At 41.3% G+C, this 20,545-nt stretch overlaps 1 long non-coding RNA gene across 2 annotated transcripts in view; it reads left to right on the top strand.

Moving 5' to 3' along the window:
• Positions 1-20,545, top strand: part of LOC132016032 (uncharacterized) — an 86,177-nt gene that overhangs the window by 6,270 nt on the left and 59,362 nt on the right. Inside the window, exons 2-3 of one of the 2 annotated variants that reach the window (XR_009403866.1) lie at positions 4,898-5,033; positions 16,384-16,835. This is a non-coding gene — a long non-coding RNA (uncharacterized LOC132016032). Of the gene's footprint in view, positions 1-4,897; positions 5,034-16,383; positions 16,836-20,545 lie in introns of those variants that run through there. The other variant, XR_009403865.1, reaches the window with a different exon arrangement.

The raw sequence follows: 20,545 nt of genomic DNA, 5'->3' as shown, positions 1-20,545 counted from the left end.
GCCTGCCACTCTCCCTGCTTGTGCATGCTCTCTCTCTGACAAATAAAATCTTAAAAGAAAAGAAAAGAAAGAGTTGGAGTAAGTTTTATGAAAACAAGGAGACCGCCTGAGGAATAGGAATATAGAGGATCCAGCAAGGGACAGGAACTAACATCAGCCCCCACCACCACATCAACCGGCCTATTTGCACCTGGACTCACATATTCTACCTTCTGCCTGATAACTCAGAGGGCTGAGCTCTAACTGTGCTCTATCCTGTTCCCTCTGACCGATGCAAGTAAATTGCTTCTGCAATGGCCACCTCTCTTGTCAGTCATCATTGTTTCCCTTTCCACTGAACCACTCAGTGGTGAACAGACTCTAGGGGACCCCTGACTCTTGACCCCTGTTTTTCAAGCCCTGTAGAATCCTCTTCCCTGAGTGTGAGTGGCCCTTCTTGCTTCCTTCTAGGCAATATCATCTGGCAAGAGTGAGGGAATTTTGCACATGAATTAAGATCCCAAAGCAGTTGGTTTTGAGTCAATCAAGGAGTTTATCCAAGGCTTGATGTAATCAGCTGTAAACTCTGTAAGGAGGAACTGGGGCCTCCCTGATGGGCAGGGAGTTTCCTTGCTAGCTTGAGGAAGTAAGCAGCCATGTGAATTGCTTTCTTCACTTCACCACTTTTTCTTTGTTTTTCTACCTCCCTGACCACTTCTCATTCTCTTTTACTGGATATTCCTTATCCTCCTTTCTGCCTCTAAATGTTGATGCATTCCAGATAGCTCGTTTTTTCATGCTCACTCCCTGGGTGCCCTCATCAAGTGCACTGGCTTTAAATACCATTTATATGTGCATGATTCTCAAATGAATGCCTCCAGCCCTAACCTCCTCCCTGGACTCCATAATTCCACGTCCAACTGCCTCGAATTGTTTAAAAGGTACCTCTGGCTCAGCATGCCCAAACCTGAAATCTTTATTACTAGTTCTGCTCTATCCACAGCGCTAAGAACGATGCCTGGAACATAGTGGGCACTCAGTATTATTGAGTAAAAAGAACGAAGGAGGGGGAAAATAAAGAAAAAAGTTGTGGGGGAGGGCAATGCATGCAGAAGAAAGACTAAGGCAGTTCTTAGGATCAATGTGAACAAGGACCTGGGCCAGCAGCTGTTTGCAGATCTGGAGATCAACCAGGTCCAAATGAAGCAGGAAATCAAAGACATGCAGAGGGAGATTGCCAAGGCAAAAGAAAGGCACTGGTCAATTATCTAATGTGTTTGATTATACTGAGAAATACAACACCTTTGGCAGACAGCTTGGGAAATGAATAAAGGATAGTTTCAGAGAAAATCAGACAATTAAAGAAAACAGCAGCACAAACCACCCCAGGGAAAACAGGAGGTAGAATAGGCAAGGAAATAAAATCAAAGAAGCCTAGAAGGCTCAGCCCTGAGCAGGATTTATGGAGTCAGAACAATGAGAACAATGAGAACTGATACGACCATAAGGTATGGTTTGACCAAGTTGCGCAGAAAAAGAGAAAGAGAACAATGTGTGTCTGTGTCTGTCTATGTGTCTCTGTTGCAGGAGGATAGAATAAGAGCACTAAATCCTGACGTTCCATAGCAGGAAGTCAACAGAAATGTTTAAGTTGGAGAGTCCAGAAATAGTAACATATATATATAATTTAGAAATATGTCACTAACTAGCAAAAGAAATAGCTTAGATAATTGAAAGCCATTGCTTCTGGGAAATGGGAATGATATACACATATTTGTTAAAGACTATGGATTTCTACAGCAGGTATTAAGTTAAAGGAATCCCCATGTTTCATGGAACTCTATTTCTTGGCTCAAGAGACCACATGGCTAAGATTTTCTAGTTCCTGTTTAGTGGCCCGTCTAATGGGAAGTCCTAAGCCTGCATCTTCAAGTTCCATGAATTTTAGAAATCAGTTGTGCTTGGGGCATCTGGGTGGCTCAGGGGGTTAAAGCCTCTGCCTTCAGCTCAGGTCATGATCCTGGAGTCCTGGGATCGAGCCCCACATCGGGCTCACAGCTCAATGGGGAGTCTGCTTCTCCCTTGACTCCTCCCTCTCATGTTCCTTCTCACTCTCTCTCTCTCTCTCTCAAATGAATAAATTAAAAAAAATCTTTAAAAAAAAGTTGTGCTTAAGACTGGTGACCACTTTTTACAAGAAGGACCTTAAAGGTATTTATTTGCTAAATATCCTGTCTATTATCCCACTTAGTTGAATATTTGTGAAACTTTCTTTTGTTTTATTATAGTAATCTTGTTCTACTTTCTTTTCTTCCTTTTTTTTTGTTTTTTAAGATTTTATTTATTTATTTATTTGACAGAGAGAGAGAGAGAGAGAGCAAGCGCGCAGGTGCACAAGCAGGGGGAGCAGGAGAGGAAGAGGGAGAAACAGGCTTCCCCCTAAGCAGGGAGCCGGATGCGGGACTCGATCCCAGGAGCTGGGATCATGACCTGAGCCGAAGGCAGAAGCTTAACTGACTGAGCCACCCAGGCACCCCTTTATTTTCTTTTTTTGTTCCTTATTGTCTCTCTCCAAGTTAGTTACTCCATCATCACTTGTGAAATTCAAGAACCAGGATTCCCTGGTGTCGAATTCTCTTGCTAATCCACATCCCTATGGAATGGAATGTTCCATTTTTGCTTTTAGTCCTCTTAGAGCTAGTGTGTACTTTATCTGAAGAACAGTTGGCCCTTTACCCTGCTTCAGGGTCATGGTATCTTGTTTGTTGAACTGTACGGCCTCATAAATTCTGTTTGGTCCTCTTGCCAACAGAAACAAATTACACGCGTATCAAAGCAGAGGGGGATACTTGGGGGTGTTTACACTACATTTTATTTACCATTTCAAAGGTAGATCTTCTACATCCCCAAGGCTGTTTTATAGCACAAGTTCTAGAATTTGTAAAAATCACATGTAACCCAGGCCTAGGTAGCAAACATAGAGATAGGTATCATTCTCGGTAGTCTCAGGCTCATGTAGATCTTTTTGTGCATGAATATTTTTGTTCACCCGTGACCAGCCCTTGGTGGTATCCTTCTGCAGATGACTCCAAAATCAATTATATTTTTAGTTCCGTCTTCTTTCTTAACCACCAAATCCATAGTTCTGTTTGCTGGCTGCTGAAAGACTGCGTGTTTATGTTGCCAACACCTCTAATTCGTTCACCAAATTTTTCAGAAACAAAAATTAAGCTCTTCTCCCGCAGAATTGTTCTTCCCCCTCTGTTCTCTGAATCTGCAAATGGCAGTCTAAGTCACTGACTTGGACTCACAGCAACTGTTGACCTTTGCCTCTCACATTCCCAAGTGGGCTTGTCAAATCCTGTTGATTCTATTTCCATGGTGACTTGCTGACACTTGTCCTGTCCCTGCCATTCCTAATGTCACTGTCTGTCTTAGTCTGCTCATGGCCACCATAACAAACTACCATGGACTTGGTGACTTGAACGACAGCAATTTGTTTTCTCACAGTTCTGAAGGCTGGAAGTCAGATCAGAATGCCGGCATGGTCAGGTGAGGTGAGGACTCATCCTGGCTTGTAGATATAGCCCCCTTCTCTCTGAGTCTCATGTAGCCTTCCCTCAGTCCATGCACTTGGAAAGACTGATCACTCTCCTTTTTCTTATAGGACACTAATTTGATGGGATTAGAAGCCAACCCTTATGACCTCATTTAACCTTGATAACCTTCCCAAAACCCTATCTCCAAAGGCAGTCACATTGTGGGATGGGGCTTCAGCATACACATTTTAGGGTGAGACATTTCGGTTCCTAGCACTGCACCAGGCTGGATCTTGCTGGACTGTTGTCTTCCAATTCACCTTCTTGTCTCCAATTTTTCCCACTTCTAGTTACATATTATTCTGAGAAATCTTTTTCTAGCTACGTTTCTGTTTATGTCACTTCCTACTTTAAAAAAAAAAAAAAATCCCCACCTCCAATGACTTTTTGTTTCCCAGAGAATAAAGGCAAACCTCATTACCTTGAAATTCAAGGTCTCTGATCATCTGATTCTAACCTAATTTCCCAGTTGTAACTCAGAGTCCCCATCATACCATTAATAACACAACCAACTGAAACACTGCCTTTCTCAACATGTCTTTCAATTTCCTGCCTCCAAACCTTTGCTTACTATATTTGCCCCACTTGGAATCACTCATATTCACCAGGTCAAAAGTCCTGCCTCTTGGCCAAAGGCTGCCACCTTCTCATGAACACTTCTTTGATACCCTGGCCAGAAGTAATCAATCCCTATTTTGTGTATCATTTCATACTTTATTTTTTATTTGTGGGATTTGGGGGTCTCCCTCTGGAAAATCGTCTGCTGGCAAAAATGGGTAATGGCCTGGCTTGTGCAGAGTATAGCAGAGTCCCTTGAACTTGACACCTGAGAACATTCAGTGACTACTTGTTGCTATGAACCATGAATCTATTAATGGGAATTATAATATTTCATAGTCAAATTGACATGAGATAGTATTTAGATTAGTGATTTTCAAGCTATGGTAATTGGAGCCATATTCTATACCATACCTCAGGCTTTGACAAAATATTTTATTTGAAGAAAGGGTTTTGTTGCCAAATACTTGAAACCATTGATCTCATTCAACTCCTTCCTTCTGTAAATGAGAAAAACGAGGCCAGATGGAGATTAAAAAATGACATTCCCAAGGTTTCCCAACTATTTAGTAGCAGAAACAGAATCAGCAAGATATATATAAACTGTATCCATTGGAAAGACTTATTTGTAGAGCAGCTTAGCGACCTCATCCTTTAAGACATTACCCTGCTGTTGGGAAAATTAAGATAACATCTGAAATGAATCATAGTAACTCAGTGAGGGCACCTAAGGTTAAATCTTGTTAAATCATTTCTTCCAGGCACTGTCTGGTACTTCAAGCCTATGAAAGATTTTGTTTTCTAAGGAAATGTGTTGTTCACCACGGATCTAATAGCATAAGCCGGTTGTCTTAAAGTGTTGGACACAAGCTACAAATCATACAAACTCCACAAAATGTAAGTATTGAATGAAAATTTGAGCATATAGTATTCCCCATAATATCTCAGAGACTAGATCGAAGTAGATCACGCAGTCGTTAGAATACCGAATTCATTTGCTACTCCTGCTTGCTGGCACGTCTGATGGTAAGATTATAATTTCATTTCTAGCTATTGCTTAGTATTTGATTTTTTTTCCATTGAAATTTCTTTTAAACCAGGCCTTTAAGTTCCCAAGGTTTCTGAAAAATGAGAAAGGATTAAAGGAACATGGAAAGCTACCAGAAGTATTGTTTCCATTGCAATGTGACTTTACAGTAGTAGTTCATGCTTCAAGAGCAGCTCAGCCTGACAAGCCTTATCTATGTATTTAAATAGAAGCTGCCACTTAAAGAACTAAGAGCTCTGTGAAGCATGCCTTTTTTGGCATGCGATAATCCGGGGAGGATGGGAAGCTATTGGCAAGAGAGTTCATCATCAATAAGAATAATAACATGTTCAGGATGCCGCTTCCTGAGCCAATTGATGTGTTTAGATCTGATTTCCTATTTTTGGAGCGCATCCCAAAGAATCAAAAATATTAATGCTGAGAGTTGCATGAAGCAAAATGAATAAGAAGAAGCCTTGAAAGATCTTTGTAATGCAACCATTTTCCAGGATTCAAAAATACAGAAAGTTACCTGTTTGACATAGATTAAGGAACGTTTCCTTAGTCACGGTGGTGGTCATCCCAGAAGGAATGCATCCACGAGGTCTCCATTATTTGTGGCAACTCTTCTGTGCACAGGCCCGAGTCGAGGAGTTACAGTTACACAAAGGGACAGTTAGGAGAGAAGTAAAACGGTCCTGTCTTTACATTCAGGTTGGGGGTGGGGGGAGAGGAGGGCACAGCAGTGGGGGGGGGGGGGGCTGATGTTAAACAAATAAATAGAAAACAGATTGCACAATCATGCAGAAATATACGAGGGTCTACGAGAGTATAGATGAGGAAACCTAATAAATTTGGAGGTGAGCGTCCTCTGTTGACTGCTGGGTATGTATATTGGGTATAGACACGCCATGTTTTGCTGCTGAATAGAGCCAGAGAATGTTAGCTGGGCTGCCCAAGCAAGGAGAGCATGATGCAGATCCCTGGCTCAGAGCCAAAGCTCCAGAGACAGCAGTTGGCAAAAGGTAGCCATCTTCCCTAGGACTACCTCCCTGAAAACGCGTCCTCCCGCAGTGAGCGGGGCTCCTGTGCGGTCCTCCCCAGCTAGCTTGACTATGTAATTGCAGGAGCCTCCGGTTTTCCTGGGAAGTGGGACAGGCAGGTTAGCGCCAGTCAGGAAGAAAATACTTGACAGTCTATTTTTTTTTTTAAACTTTCAGCTGCCAATGCTTTAGTCACAAAACCTCATAAATATTTTTAATTTAAAACGCTTTTTCTGGCTGATATAAAAAGAGAGGAAACTTGAAACTCGCACAATCATATTTATCGAGAGACGATCTTTTCTCCTTTCGTTGTTGTTTCTATCTTGATGAGCTTTTTTATGGTTCAGGTTTATTCATTGTTAATAAAACAGAACCCTGAATTTAAATATCCCCATCTCGTCATACATTTTTGTTGTCGTTTGTACATTTTTATTTCCACTCATTTAGAGAGAATTTTCTTCCTAAGGCTTGGATGCACTATTTCAGGTCAAATAATTCCTTGAAAATCTGACTTAGTTCCGGGTCTTGTGTTCAGTGTCCTCTGTCACACATCTCCTAATTGTTCTACCCTCTTTCTACTTCCTATTTTGCATTCAAGTGATATTTCTCTGAACAGAAGAATTCCATTAACCTTCTGTTTTCCACTTATGACATTCAGAACACTTTGCTATTTGGCTATTCATAAAAAATTATTGCTGATTAGCCATCTTTCTACCAACAGAGACCCCAAACACCTCAAAAGTCATTGTTTTCATCAGCCATCAATTTTCTATAGAGGGCTACTGTCGTTTTATCCATTCCCTCCCTTGATTCAAGACCAGTCTTACTGGGTTGGTTAGGCTCTCTTACTCATACTTTCTAAGTTTGAGTTCATTGACACCCCTTGTGGCCCCCAAGCCCCACTCTCTCCATTTCAGTCTGGGAGCAATTTCTCTTTCTTTTAGTTCCTGGTTAGTTATCCAGTCCTTTCCAGTTTTGTGAAGTTGAGCATATCTCTTTAAAATATGCCTTTATCATGTCATGGCCTACCCTAATGAATGTTCCTCTTCTTTTCTGGATGTTGTAAGAGGAAGAGTGCAGTGCTCACAGGCAGCCTAAAACTACAGTCAAAACAGGTTAAGGGAGCCCCAAATGCTGAATTCTATGTTCAGATCCCAAACTCCCTCTAACTAGGCTGGGCTCACTTTGACTTTTTGGGTCTCAGTTTTTTTCTATAAAATGAAGGAATTGATACTAGATAATCTCTAAGGTTCTCTCTTTTTTTTTTTTTTTTAAAGATTTTATTTATTTATTTGACAGAGAGAAATCACAAGTAGTTGGAGAGGCAGGCAGAGAGAGAGAGAGGAGGAAGCAGGCTCCCTGCTGAGCAGAGAGCCCCATGTGGGACTCGATCCCAGGACCCTGAGATCATGACCTGAGCCTAAGGCAACGGTTTAACCCACTGAGCCACCCAGGCGCCCTCTAGGGTTCTCTTTAAGGCTAGAGTTCTATGATTCCATGGATGTCTCAAAAGAAACACTTAACACGCTATACAATGCACATACATGTTCAAATTGTATACTATAGGAAAGCAACTCTGATGAATATTCTTTTTATTTAATATCTCTTCCAAGTATTGTCTTGCATCCTTTCACCTTTTTTTTTTTTAAGATTTTATTTATTTATTTGACAGAGAGAGAGAGAGAGAGAGAGATCACAAGTAGGCAGAGAGGCATTTAGAGAGAGGAGGAAGCAGGCTCCCTGCTGAGCAGAGAGCCCGATGTGAGGGCTCAATCCCAGGACCCTGAGATCATGACCTGGGCCAAAGGCAGAGGCTTTAACCCACTGAGCCACCCAGGCACCCCATCCTTTTGCCTTTTAAAGACTGACTTCAAATTCTAACGAAGATATTTCTTCTTTTCTTATTCTTTTTATCTGTTTTCCTCTTCTCTGCCTCAATCTTTCTATAGTTGTTTACACTGAATCTAGACCTACGTTTTTGTTACCAAAATGAAAACAGAATCCATCCGTTTGTGTCAATCTCATAATGATATATGGCCTTAAATCTGCATCACAATTTTTAAAAGTAATATTTTTAAATAGTAAGACATGAGATGATTTGAAAAACAAGAAAGCCTGAAGAAAAAATTAGAAATTCCCATATTCCCAATATCCAGAGCCAGCAGCTGGCATTTTTTAAAAAGAGATTTGGGATCATACTTTATATATTATTTTCTCTTGATCCTTTGATACACAAAACAGATTGCTTCTACCGTTTCTAATTCTGTCCTCTTTATTTATATAGCTTCACTTTTCCCTAAACAGTGGATTTCCAATCTTTAATAACCCTCTACTTTCCCTGATTATGCACAGAAATTTTTGCTTATTAATGTTTCATTAGCATTTTCCCATGCAGTGTATTTTCAGTTTCTATTGTTATGCATATCACAGAGGGATGCATGAATATTCTTGCCTTATTTCAAGCTTTATCCATAATGTATTGGAATTCTAATCACATTTCCCTAGCATTTTTATATACTTCACACAGTTAGAAGGCAACCCATATGCTGGCTCTATTTTTAAAAGATTTATGCTTCATTGTATTGACGACTGTCTCTGGGGACAAAGGCACTGTTCAGACCCTTTTGGGTCCCTCTGAACATACTGGAAGGTCAAGTCTGTCATCTTTATGTAGCATAATTTTAGGCCAGAACTATTATTCTGGTCACTTGCCACTCCTAGCCTTTGCAATGAGATTATGAAAAAAAATTTTAATCTGCATCCAAAGATGTTGAGTACCTCCAATTATCGCTATTCTTCTGCTACCTTCCTTAAATGAGAGAGTCCAAAGCACGGGTGTCATGGAATTTATTATTTCCCTTTTCTCCGGAATCAAACCAAGTATATCTGCCAAAGGCTGATTTTAACGACAGGGGAATTATTTGCAAATGCAGTGGTAAGCCAATCTGTTCCAGGAACTCTCTTTTCTCTCCTGAACTTTATTATGCTTTCCAGCTCTCAGACATTTGCCTCTGCCACTTAAAATCCAGTCTCCCATTAGGAAAATAAACTGTGTAACCCCAGAGCATTAGGCAGAGTCCTGTTTTGGCCCCAAAGACTTGCATAAGCAGGAGAGGTTCTCTTTTCAGAGCTGGGCCACGTGGATGGTCATCCTCTAGGGGTCTCGCTGTCACTCACAAGGTATTACAGACTTCTCCTTTCTCTGGGGAAAACGGACAGCATGCGATGAACTCTATTACCCTCTATTCCTCTTTTCTTTTTACTGATACGTATTTATGTGCTTATTTATTTTCTCACTTAGCTAGATAACTATGCAGCTGTCTATCAAACCTTGGACTGTTTTCTCCTTTATCTGACTTACTTAGGTTAGAATGTTCCTCAGTGAAACTTGCCGGAGTCCACACCCTCCTTCAGCTTTCTTAAACTTGCTTGCTTATGTCTTCCTTACTTTCAGGTATTTCTTCTTCTCCTTGATGGATTCCCACCCGGCTGACTGCCTCCTTGGTGTCACACACAGCTCCCCCCTCCCCAGCCCTGCCTGCCTTCTCATTGCCATTCTATACCAGCATCTGACATTGCTCCCCAATCTCATCTATGATAGCCTCGGCATTTTACTCACCTGCTCTTCTGATTCCAAGCCTGAAGCACAGCTACTCTCTTACCACACATCCTTGCATGTTAAGGAGCAAATCATTAGCTTTTACGCTACACCGTTCAGAAAAATTCAACTTCCCCTTTCTTCTTTTATTGAAGCATCGTTGACACGGATTGCTACATTAGTTACAGGTGTACAACATAGTGATGGCACAACTCAGCCTTATGCTGATGCAATTCTTGAACCTAGGTGAGGTTCAATGGGGTGAGGTTCGGATCCGATGGCTAAGAAAGAATTCTTAAGACGTCTTTGATGCAAAAAGGTGGTTTATTAGAGCACGGGGACAGGACCCATGGGCAGACGGAGATGCTGCGCCATTATCCTGAGGAGTGGCTGATTATATACACAGGAGTTGGGCAGGTGAGGACAAAACGGGTAATGTTAGTCTCTAAGGAATTTTGGAATCAAGGTCTCCAGGACCTTGAGGGGCTAGCTATTGTTGGGAGAAAGGTTATTCATTACTAGTAGTAAAAATCTTCTTGTGAGACCCTTTAGATGTATATCAGTGATGCTTGGGAATGATTCTCGACACTATCTTGGAGATCTAGAGGTAAAGTTTCACATTTCTCCTATCAAGTGTCCTTGTTAGTGAGATTTGGGTTTAGAAGAAATTTAACTTTATTTAGGGCTTGAGGAACTGAGTTATTTGCCTCTGGAAATTGTGCTATTGTTAGATAGCTTCTTTGTTGTAAACCAAAGGAGACTTCTGTCTTGCAGGAGTGTGATCTCTGCAAGTTAACTATTTGTTTTTCTTTTAGGGCAGCCAGAGGTGCCTGAGGAATGTCACACATATTACCGAGGGGAGTGGGTGGAGACGGGGTGCAAGGTGCCAGCTTTTGCTTTGTCCTCAGCCAGCCTCCTGCTCCCTCATCAATGCTATGCTCATCACAAGCATTCAGCTTTACTTTTTATGATATTCCTACGTCTTTATTTTTGCTTTCTTCCTTTAATGTCTATCCATTGTTGAGTCTGAGAAGATGAAAGCTGAATGGAAAAGGAATCAAGGATTAGAAAAGAAATGATCCACATTGAGGATGAACGACATCCATGAAATATCAGATGCAACAATTGGGGGCCTTGCAGCAGAAAGTTTAGAGGACCACTTGTTCTCTAAATTAGATGTAATTAGATGTAATGTAATATTAGATGTAACAGAAAGCCACAGAAAGAGAGATCAGATATATATGTAGCAAGAAGAACTTCATAGAGGGGTGCCTGGCCAGCTCAGTCGGAAGAGCATGTGACTCTTGATCTCAGAGTCCGGAGTTTGAGCCCCACACCCAGTGTATAGATTACTAAAAAACAAAGTTAAAAAACAAACAAAAAATCCTTGTGTTTTTTTGTGAAGACCCAAACCATAGAATTGACAAGATAAACAACTTATCTTCAAGGAGATTGAATCTATTGTTGAGATGGGTAATGACTGTAACTTTGGTTGTTTTATTGTGGCCTTAATAGTTTCAGCTAGCCATTCCCTCCCCAAATATTAACATTGAATTAGCAGAGTTTCCTCTAGCCTCTAGGTTTCCAGATCTTCCAGCAAAGACTGTCACAGGAATTTTAGATGGAGGGATCAACCCTCAGAGCTTGGAGGCAGTGTTAGAGAAAAAAAAAAAAAAAAAGGATAGAAAATAATAGTTTTAAAAGGGTCTTGGGACAACTGGGTGGGTCAGTTGGTTAAGTGTCTGCCTTTGGCTCAGGTCATGATCCCAGGGTCCTGGAATTGAGTCCTACACTGGGATCCTTGATCAGCGAGGAGCCTGGTTCTCCCTGTCCCTCTGCTGCTTGTACAAGTACTCTCTCTCTCTGGCAAATAAATAAGTAAAGTATTAAAAAAAAAAAAAGAAAGAAAGGTCTTTCTGTATACATACATATATTGACATTAGTTGAATACATTATTGTGATTTTAGAGATCAGAGCCAAAAAAAATACTCATGTTTTCCTACATCTTGTTCTGCCATTGTAAATAGAACATTGGGCTCATACAGACCATGATCTGACCAAAGTGACACTTTGCAAGTTTTTAAATTGTGAAACTTTTTTTGGTATTCATACAGAAACCATGACATTCCATGCTCCAAATATGTTGATTCAGTAACTCTCCAAATCATCAGCCTTCTGTGTTTAATGTAGTGGTTCTCTGAACAATTTTTGGCTGTGCTATGCAAGAATATTTTACAAGCAGAATTTTTTTCTGACTACTTTATCTTCCTTCTTTCTCTTTTCTGCCTTCTTTCATCTTCCTGTCTTTATTAGTCAACTATTGCTATATAACAAATTGCCTTCAAGCTTAGCAGCTTAAAACACCAAACATTTTTTATTTCATAGTTTCTCTAGGTTAGGAATTCAGGAAAAGCTTAGAGGGGTGGTTCTGGGTCTGGACTGAAGTTTAGGGGCTGTAATCATCTGAAGGCTAGACTGGGGTTAGAGAATCTGCTTCTGAGATGGTGTACAGTTGGTCTTGCTTCCTCTCCGTAAGGTTGCTTGAGTTGCCACACAACATGGCAGTGGCTGACCCCCAGAGCAAGTGTCCAAGGGAGAGAGCAAGGAGGAAGTCCTATTTCCTTTTATGACCTAGTCTTGGAAATAATATACCATCTTTTCTACCGTATTCTGTTAGTTAGAAGCAAGTCAGTAAATCCAGTCTACACTCAAGAGAACAGGAACCTAGATCCACTTCTTGAATAGAGAATTATCAAAGAAATTATGGGCATATTTTATTTTTTTTAAGATTTTATTTATTTCTTTGACAGAGAAACAGCCAGAGAAAGAACACAATGGGAGAGGGAGAAGCAGGCCTCCTGTGGAGCAAGGATCCCGATGGGGGCTTGATCCCAGGACACTGGAATCATGACCCAAGCCAAAGGCAGACACTCAAAGACTGAGCCACCAGGTGCCCCTGTGAGCATATATTAAAATTACCACACCTACCACCTTCTTCCTTTCTTTTTAGAACTCTTGTTTGTAGGACACCCATGTTGCTTTCTTCTTCAGGGAATCAAAATAGTATGCCCAGGCAAAAAGGAGTAGCAGAGGTCTAGGAACCAGAAAGCCAAATTTACTCTCAATTCTGTAGTTAAGGGACTTTGTGATTGTGGGTGAGCCACTGAATCTTACTTGCCTTGGTTTTATGCACTGTCTAGAAACCTGACACTCTTTAAGGTTGTTTTTTAACTCAACATTCTATTTAATTTCATTCATTTATTTTTCAAGAAAGTAATACATAACATTTCTTCTTTCAGAGCCCCAAAGATTAAATTCCTAGTTCTTTGGGTCTCTATCACTATATAATTAGTTGGCTACATATATTTGCTCCAGCCTTTACCGTCCGTTGGTAACATATGAGTTTAAAGTCAATACCAACCCCTATCAGGGTCCCAAGAGGAAAGAGATGGCATGTCCAAAGGAGAGAATTAGGAAAGTTTAATAAAGAGACTGTTACAATGGTGTGGGCAGTATTTAGGGAAAACAACCAGGTCCAGTGAGTTATGTTGGGGCTAGCAACACTGGGGAATTGTTACCACCCCAAGGCCAAAAAAAAGGATGAGAGCTATTACCAAAACTCAGAAACAGAGAGGACTCTTGCAACAAAAGCTGTGATCATTGGTCTGGAGAGGTAGGCTATTTGCAGTGACCCCATAAGAAGAGAGCTGAGGAATCAAATACCCCTACTTCATTTCCCTCCTTCCCTCTGATCTTTGATGGCCCATTTATTGGACAAACCCAACTTTAGCTGGCTAGAGGATAGATCTAATGAATGGAAAATAGGCAGCACAAAATGAGATTAAATTACACTTTGAATAAGAAGTTAGGATACTTAAAACATTATTGGTAAAATCAGACTTACATAGAGATGACCCAACCGATTTTGAGTGCCCAGATAGAATTTGAGTAATCTGTGTATCACATTAGCGGGGACAAGACTGGATTGTGATTATATCTAAGAAAGATTACATTCAGTTAATTATATTGTACCATGTCTGGAGAATGAATGTGTACACAAAAGTAGGGGAGTCTATGAAAAAGAAATTGAAAAAGATAGAATATGACAAGTCCTCTAGCAGTGACCGGAGGGATGGTATCCTGACCCATGAATACCAATATCTTCTGTGAGGCAGAAAATGACTTAGAAGTGACACTGGGCATTAAGGTCATCCAGCTCACCCCTCCTTTGCTGTAATCCATTCTCTTTGAGTAATCTTGGACTGGTAATCTGACTCTCACTTTGATATGTCTATCATGAAAGAATGTGCTCATCAGAGAATGCAAATACCCAAATCGTTCATCTTTATCTTTCTTACTCTAAGTCAGTAAATTGGCCTTCTGGTGGTTATGCCTTTGTGAGCTTGGTTAGGGTATGTCCATCCCCAAGAGGTGGATGTAGTTGTGGAAGCAGATCATGGTTCTGTACCTACAACATCCCAAGGGCCAACCCCGGAATTGGGGAAACACCCTGCATGGGAATGAAGGCACCCCATGAGGGCCTGACCTTTGTTGGCATTGGTCACATTTCATTATAATGTAGAATTGCTTGTTTCATTGTTCGTCTCCATTGTTAGGCTCTAGGGAACGTGACTGACAGGTCAGTTTATTGCCAGAAAACAAGATTAATAACTATTTGTTGAAATGAATGAACGAACGAATAAATGAATGTATGAACTTGTCAAGAATGAACTTATAGGGGCACCTGGGTGGCTCAGTGGGTTAAGCCGCTGCCTTCGGCTCAGGTCATGATCTCGGGGTCCTGGGATCGAGCCCCACATCGGGCTCTCTGCTCAGCGGGGAGCCTGCTTCCCTCTCTCTCTCTCTCTGCCTACTTGTGAGCTTTCTCTGTCAAATAAATAAATAAAATCTTTAAAAAAAAAAAAAAGAATGAACTTATATATGTGGATGTTCCCCAAAGCCCCCTAACCTCACTCTGAAAATTTTCTTTAAACTGCAGCACCTTATGTCAACATCCTGCTGGCTAGCTCATTTGGAACTCTGGCTCTCCCACTGTGCTTGGTGTCCTCATAGGGCGTCCTTCTGTCTTCTGTTTTCACGATTCCTCTTTTGGAACAGAATCCTAATCCCTTTCTATCTCTGATAATATTTTTACTTGTGCATTAGCCTTTGTCATTCAGTTTCTCTATAATTCTTTCACCCCAACCTATTTTCAGCACATTTTCTTCTTTCCTTCTTTCCTTGTATTTATTTATTTATTTTGGTAAGTGGGTATTCAGAGTTCCTGGTTTTTATACGTTTTCCCTTTTTGCTCCAATTTGTCTTTCCATCTCTATGCCTTTCCCCTCGCTATCACTGTCTTTCCCAGCTTCCTGCCCCTTGCTTTGTTCCATTTACTCCTCCATCCACAGCAGGTGAAGCACAACTTTCCTCTTTTCTCAAAAAGTTTGTTAAGTTCCTGGTTATGGCTGCTGCCAAGGGCTCCCTCGCCTAACTGTTCTTTTCTGGCTCTGAGAATTTAGGTCTCATGTGCCGTTTCAAAAAGCTCTAGGGAGATGGGGGGATAGGCAAAATGGGTGAAGGGGAGTGGGAGGTACCGGCCTCCAATTATGGAGTAAGTTGCAAGGTTGAAAGATACAGCACAGGGAATAGAGTCAATGGTATGGTAACAGGGTTGTATGACAACACAAGGTAGCTATACTTGTGATGAGCACAGCACAACGTAACATGGAGACTTGTTGAAGCATTCTGTCGAACACGGGAAATTATGTAATGTTGTGTATCAGTGATACTTCAGGAAAAAAAGAAAAAAGTTCTACAATGCATATTTTCAAAAGTAGGGAGAAGAGTGGAAAGAATTCCTATCACCCAGCTTCAACGATTATTAACATTTGACAATTTTGTTTGTAAATATTACCTTCTAAGGCTATATATTACTGACCTCCACCTCCAGGATGAACGTATACAACAGATCATAGTTGAATGCCCTCTGGAGCCAGAGAAGGTCCTATGGAACTGGCTGCTCACTGCCCTGCTCCCCTCACACACTCTGAGCAAACCTACTTCGTTCTCATCATGCTGTCCTAATACCATTTATGTTCTTCTCTCTCTCCTCTTCTAGACTGTGAGCTCTTTAAGGCTGGGAGTTTTAACCTCTCCTTTATATCCCTGGCAGCTTGCACATTAAGTGCCTAACACTTAATTGCTCTTATCGAAAAGTTCCGGAATGCATGCATGAAAAAATAAACTGCAATAACTTATCTATTTCAAGTAAAAAAAAAAAAATCAGGTATCCTGGATAATTCTTTGCAGTGCTCTGCTCTCCCTTCTCTTTCCAGCTTTTTTCCTCTGAGGCAATTCAATTTTTCACTCAGTTGATTTAGGCTACATGTTTTGTACCATTTATACAATATCTGCATTGTGTCCAGCAGCCATTTTGTTTCTACATCCTGTGAACACCACCATTTATGTACACTTATATGCTGGCCACTGTACAAAGTTCTCTGCAAATGTTATCTCTGTTAATACTAAATCACAAAAGCCCATGAACTAGAAGCGAATAACATCCTTATTTTCCAGATGAGGAAGCCTTGGTCCAGAGAGAATACGTGATGTGTCTAGGTCATACCACCCACGGGGGAGGAGTCAATATTTAAACCCAGATCTACTTGATTCCAGAACTGGAACATCTAACTGCTGGGCCACACTACCACAGATGCGTCTTTCTCTTTGGTTGACTCAGTGCTATTTGTGTCCAGTCAACACTCAAAATCTTTCTCTGTGGATACTGTGTCCAAAATAAATAAGAAATCGCTGTACTCCTGAGGCTTGAGTCTTGCTCTTTTCCGCCCTCTCACCCTTGGCAACTGAATCACTGCAAAAATGTCTCTTGAAGTCTTCCCCAGTGACTTTATAATCTGAGTTCCCACACAACCTCCTCATGCAGACACTTGTTGACCACTTTTCATCTTAGCCTGATGACAAATAGTCTTCTGGATGGCTTCACAGTCGACTTGCCTTTCCTTCAGGGACTGAAGACATCTTTCTTCCCCTGTGGAAAAATGCAGGTCCACATTAACAGGACACGTCTCTCGCCTTTTCTCTTAGCTTGTTTGTGCCTGAATTCTACTTCTACCTTTTTCTTATATCAGTACTTCGGTCAACCCGGTCAATTCAATCTCCCCCATCCTGGGCTTGCTTACCATCATTATCATGTCTCTGATCACTGGACGGGGCCCATGTTTTTCTGTACTCAATATCACTTTGGGGCATCACCCTTCACTCCCATTCTTCTTGATCCATGTGTGCTGGTGGCACTGGCCTCCCTCCTGACTCTAGAGTTGGGGGCATCAACCAGGCCTGGCTGATCATAAATTCTGAATGGTTCCACCCATAGTAACTGCACTGTCAGGATGAGCACATGACTGATGGTGATGGATCCTTCAAGAGGTCTTGTGCTATTAACCAAGGGTTGTTTTTTCCTGAGACTGTAGATACCAGGGATGATAGAGGTCCTAAACTGTTGGTGGCCATCTCTGTCCTGAGTAGAAAGAACTGGCATCTTCACAGAGAACATGGTATCGAAAAACAGAGAGAGACATATTCCTGACTCCATAGTTGGAAACCTGAATCAGACCAGGCTACGGTAACCCCCACCCCTGAATGTTACAACCAGCAGCAACACTCTCCAGAGTAGATCTCTTGTACCATTATTAGGATAAAGGGAACAGCCACCCTCCGTCAATTGTAAATACTATATTTGATTGGGCGTTGAGCGAGAAGGCAGATAGAAGACCAGGAAGTTTCAAACCATGCCCTCAGCTGGCCTGAGGGGTTCTATAAAAGTTCCTTAGGGGACACCATGGAAACCAGAAAGCAGGGCTAAGAATAGCTCTGTATTTGTTTTCTATACTGGGCTTCAAAATAAGGTTTCAGAAGAAAGGCTCTGTTCCTAACAAAAATCCTTTGAAAATCAATGCAATGCCTACGTTAGCTCTCCTAGAAACTGAAGTTCTTCTACTCTCTAGATCCTGCCTTGCACCTACTTTGCCTGAACCTATAACCCCGTCTACATAATCATTGAATTACATTTCATACTTTTTTCCTCCTCCCTCTCGGGTGATAAATCAGACATTTCCTCCCCATAGTCTTCTCTCCTTTCTCCTGGGTGTCAGCCAATTCAGATGTTCAACGTAATTCAAATTAGGCAGGTATTTATTGGGTGCAAGGTAGTGCTGTGTGCTTGGTTTTGCAACATTCATGAATTCTTTCGACTCACTGAGAGATGGGTAGCTACTTATATTTGTGTCTAATGAATGAGGTGACGTGATCATCTCAAAGGTCACAAGGCAAATTGTTGGTAGAACTAAAAATACTACCCCTACCATAGTCAGGTAGAGTAGAAGGAGCCTGAAGTTTGGGGCCAGGCAGGCTTGGATTTGAATCCTGGTTTGGTACATATTTATTTTTGGAGTCTGAACAAGTTATTTTGCCCCCCTGAGCTCAGTTTTCTACCCATAAAATGTAACATCCTCTACCTTGCAATGACGTATGAGGATAATATGAAATAATGTGTTAAACACATTAACATAAAGTTGGCTCAGGAACTGTTAGTTTCCTTCCACTCCATCAGGAAATACCTGTGTTCCTCTATCCAGGATGATTTGTACGTAAGAGAGGCCTCTGTTACATAACTCCCTTTTTATACCATTTTCCACTGAGATGCTCATACATGTAGGACCTATTGTGCTGTAAGTCATAATATTTAGTTGTTTCATTATTGATAATACTCCTGTTGGCCAGGAGAGAGCAAAGACACAATATGGTGGACTCTCAACACTCAGATTCCTAGTAGAAAAGAATCAACGCCAATGGCAGACTTTCAACACGTTGCAACTCTAGCCCTCTGAGCCCAGCCATCATTTACTGAATCAGCAACCACATATTTAGGCCTAATGGCCACTAGGCACCATTTGAGGGGCTGGAGCTACAATGAGAACAGGACAGACTAAGTCTGTGGAAATGATGGAGGTGGATATGGGTGGCCTGTCCACTCTGGCCTCCTGCCCTTTATGGCTCTTACATTGGCTGCCATAGCTTAGGGTGGGGATGGCAAATTACATTTTTGTACATCTCAGCTAAGAATGATTTTTACATTTTTAAAGAGATCCTGTATAACCTGCAAAGCCTAAAATGTTTGCCATCTGGCCCTTTAAAGAAAATATTCACTGACCCCAGGCTCGAGTGACCTATAGTTCTTTCATTAAGGCCAGAAGTAAAAAGTGTCATGGTGTAAGTATTAGAGTCTTTTTTATTAATAATTTGTTATTTATGTAAAGTATTATGAAGTATTATTTATTGGGATTGTTAAACAATATTAAGGGATGAAAAGTGATGGGACGAGAGGGTAGATTTTTATATCAATTTTGTAAGAGAGTAATTCTCTTTTGTTAAGTCATATGACTGTAATAAATTTGTTTTCCTAGACTATCACTTCCACATAAAATGAGGACCTTCCCTATGTAGATTTTCTAGGGTCTTTCAAAGTTTTTTTTTTTTTTTTTCCCTTGTACCCAAAACAGAGGATCAGAAGATGAGCTGGGGAAGGGTCATCATTCCCCTGTGACAAATGGGGACAGCAGGAGAAAAGTTACTCTGTTGTCACTCCAGCTCTGTGAGAATTTTAAAAACCTCTTAGCCTTCCATCTAAATGAACCCCGCCTTTCTTCCCTGGGCCACATTTATTTAAAATGAAACAGCCTTCCTTTGACTTGTCTAAATGCTTCTCAGCGACATTCTCTTTCATGCACACATAAATCCCTTTGCTTCCTGCTTGCCCTGGCTTCTCCTACTTGGGCAAAGCAAGGGTCAAGGGCTAGTGCCTTTGTCTGTTGATTTTCGCCCCTATGGGTAATTCAGAGCCTTGGAGGGGCAGCCTCTTCTTCCTCCTATAAACTGCCTCCAGGTAACAAGACTGTTGGTGCCCACCCTAGGCTAGTGAGAGGCTCCCCTGGAGTCACACTAGGACAGGAGAGTCCATGGAAACCGAGCCCACCACACACATGACATGGAGACTCCCAGCTTTAGCCAAAAGTGTCCTGGGTTCGATGTCAGCAGACTCGTTCCAGCTCTTCTTCCTCTGATTTGTTGTTGGTTCCAGGCCGGCTACTTAGCTTTTGAATGCCTAAATTCTCACATCTGCAACATTAAGATAATGCCGACTTTCACTTCAGCTTCTGGGAATAGAATTAAACTGTATATGGACATTGATGTTCCCATAGTAACAGTCACGTAACGGATCTAGCCTGCCACCAGAGGCAATACATTATTTATGATAAGTACTTGTAAAAACTCCTCACTGTCACTGTAATAAAAGATTCTTACAGGAAATCCTGGGGATATACTTTCACATTAATTTGCATTCATTATTTCGGGGAGAGTTCATGAGGCTCCCAACTACCTGATTCTAAATTCGTAGAATAAAATCAATTAGCACATGCTGGAGTGGCTGAATTCAAAAGCAGAACAGAGTGCTCCTATGGCCCTTGGAAGGGGAAGGAAGGGACTGACTTCCTGGGGCTATTTATTAAAACCAGGGAGGAGTCAGTGGGTGTGGCCTGCCTGGGGAGAGATGGCTCCGGCTTGCCCAGTGCACGAAGAAAACAAGAAAGTTAGATAGCTCTGTAAAAACAAATGTGTTGTTGGATTATCACTGCTGTTATTATTATTGGGGGGGAAATTT

This window comes from Mustela nigripes, chromosome 4 (assembly GCF_022355385.1).
Source record: "Mustela nigripes isolate SB6536 chromosome 4, MUSNIG.SB6536, whole genome shotgun sequence".
Taxonomy (NCBI): domain Eukaryota; kingdom Metazoa; phylum Chordata; class Mammalia; order Carnivora; family Mustelidae; genus Mustela; species Mustela nigripes.
This window is presented reverse-complemented; position numbering and strand designations above follow the sequence as displayed.